We start from the raw sequence: 2995 nt of genomic DNA, 5'->3' as shown, positions 1-2995 counted from the left end.
AAATCCAGCCATAAAAATTCAACATCTGCTTAATTACCTAAGTGTCAGCTAAAAATTTAACCGCTATCATAATTCATAGACTAGGAGCCAAGGGTGGAGAACCAATCCTGAATGGGAACCTATTGTGGATTAGGAACTGTGCTATGCCTTTTACATGCTTGGTCTTGAAATAACTCTCAATGAGGATTTTCAGCCTCTGTTCTAGAGTGAATAAATGGGGACTCAGAAAGGTGTTGTGAGTTACTCACAACTGAACAGCTAAGAAGTAGTAAAGACAGGATTTGAATCCAGAACCAATGTAGTCTAACTTTTTGCTTTTAAAGACTATAAACAGAGTGCAGTGGAGCACACCTGTAATCCCAGTGACTCCGGAGGCTGTGGCAAGAGGATCACAAGTTGAAGGCCAGGCTCAGCAACTTAGGGAGGTCCTCAGCAACTTAGTGAGACCCTGTCTCAAAATTTAAAAAATAAATAAATAAAGAGAACTGTATATGTAATTTGTTAGTAAAGCACCCTGGGTTCAATCCCTTATACCAAAACAAACAAACAAACAACAAAAAAAAAAACAGGGGAAGGATGTGTCCTACAGCCAGGTGGGTTGGAGTAAATGAAGGAGCTAATAACCCACCCTACCACCCCCCCCAAAAAATGGATTGGGAGAGTGTCTGCTCTCAATGGCCAGATAGCTGGGCAGCTGACAATATACTTGGGGCCCAAGGAAGCTGCACTGCAAAACTGCTAAGCAAACGTTCCCTGCATTGTTTGTTCAATTCATTATTCTAAAAAAATGATAGCTGTTGGGTTCCTTTGAGATAAAAGATGGCCTCTGAGTAGAAGCTCATTATCATCTGTCACCATAGCTTGGTTGCTTTATGTGTCCACAGAATCTCAGAATCTATATTTCTCCAGCTTTAATCTCAGGGTCGATATCCCAACACAACACTGCTCATAACAAATAGCTAGTATTAAATGATAAAGTAGGCTACTGTGTTTTATTTTATTTGGCTTTCAAGCCAATCAATTTTATGCTGTCTGTCTGAATGCAGAAGAAAAGTCTAGAGACAGCTAAGAATCATGAAAAACTAGAACACACCAACAAATGAATCTTTATCTCCCCCACTTCTGATTCAGAAAGAGGCCCAGGGTAGACTGTTGATTGTGCATACAGTAGGCAGCTGCTCGTGACAGGGTCCTTTTGATGGGTTGCAGAGTCACTCAAGATTTTGCCCTCCTGGCCAGTGGAATCATGTGCATCTGTTTGATGACCTCAGTAATGACATTGGTTTGCTTGCCTTCTCACAGAGGTATTTTTTTTACTTTGATAATATAGAAAATCATAATTCCTGGAATGGTAGCAAAAAATTGTGATATACGGAAAGCAAACTAGCATCTGTCATCAATAGTACTGCTGATTAGAAAGCTGCATCTCCATTCTCTCTGCCTAGTTATTCCTCTCGGAAATGTCTGTGGTTCAAATAAGGTGGGAAAAAAATCTTGCTTATCCTCCAGTGGAAAGCATTCATTTTTGAGTTTTGATGTTATGGGGGGAAAAAAGAAGAACAAATGATTTTACCTAAAAGTATGCGATAAATCCAACATAAAAGGCAACTTCTGAGTATAATGGTTATGTTTGTTTTAAGTTTCAGTTTCTGCCCAACAAAGTCTTTTTAGTTTGAGACGTTCATTGATGCAGCATACACTTTTCAATCATTCACTGAGCAAACTTTTATAGAATGATTAACAAACAGTGTGATGGGGATTATGATACCAAGGAAAATAAAATGAACCCTGAACTCAAAAAAAAAAAGAGCTTACACTAGTGACTAAAGCTCTTCCAGTAGATATTCATGGGGCAAAAAGGGGCTTCATATGAATGGATTGCCCTCACTGTCCAAAATGTGTGACCAAGTCCAAGTCTCTCCCCAGACTCCTGACTCTCCCACAGTGCCATTGGATTGCCTTTTTTACAAGTTGCATAGTAAGGTACAAAGTTTATCATTGCTGTGGAACCAGCCAGCATTTTCCGACTACCAGGGTATTTGAATGTGAAGAGCACATTTTATGTAGATTGAGTTGCAGGCATACTTTTAAGAGTGATTATTGCTATCCTAAGGCTTATTCCTTGATTTTTATTTTTTTTTTGTTAGTTTTTAATTGTTAAAAATCCTTTGATTCCGGGCTGGGGCTGTGGCTCAGCAGTAGCGCACTTGCCTGGCATGTGTGAAGCCCTGGGTTTGATTCTCAGCACCACATATGAATAAATAAATAAATAAATAAATAAATAAATAAATAAATAAATAAAGGTCTATCAACAACTTAAAAAAATATTTTTAAAAAATCCTTTGATTCCCTGATAGAAATCTGTGCAGAAAGTCAACAGACATTAACTAGAGAGGAAGACCAGGGGGTGCTGGGAGGGCCAGGACAAGTCACAAATAGACTGCTAAGGAGCTCAGAGTAACCACATGGAGGACTTTCCCAGAGTCACATGCAGACTCCAGCACCATTGAGAGCACAGCTCCTTGCTTTCCAGGGCCCTGCATTCTCTTGGTTGCCCCTCGCAAGACTCTTACCAGTCTTGCTCTTCTCCCTGGTTTCTGGATGCTGGAGGTTCTTCTCCTGGTCCGGTTCTCCTCTCTTGGTTCTGCCCTCTCTTGGTGATCTCAGTTAGTCATGTAGCTCTAAGTATCTTTTCCATGCTGACAACTCCCAAATTTATATCTACAACCAAGTCCTCTCCCTCTTAAGCTCCAAACTCAGATAAAATTCCACTAGGAGGTCTGGTCAACATTCCCTCTCACCCGAGCCTCCTCTACTCACAGCCCTCCCCTCCTTGGCTGATGGTAACACAGTCTCAAAGCCTCCCTCTCTCCTCTTTATCTCGCATCCTCACATTGAGAATGGCCTTGCCTCCATTTCACCTAGGAGGAAAATCTGCCTACTTTTCACCTCCTCCCATGCTAATTCCTGGTCCAAACTATCTCCATTGCTTACC

Source organism: Marmota flaviventris, chromosome 10, assembly GCF_047511675.1.
Source record: "Marmota flaviventris isolate mMarFla1 chromosome 10, mMarFla1.hap1, whole genome shotgun sequence".
In the NCBI taxonomy this organism is placed as follows: domain Eukaryota; kingdom Metazoa; phylum Chordata; class Mammalia; order Rodentia; family Sciuridae; genus Marmota; species Marmota flaviventris.
The sequence above is the reverse complement of the archived record's forward strand: the minus strand, read 5'-3'. Positions refer to the sequence as shown.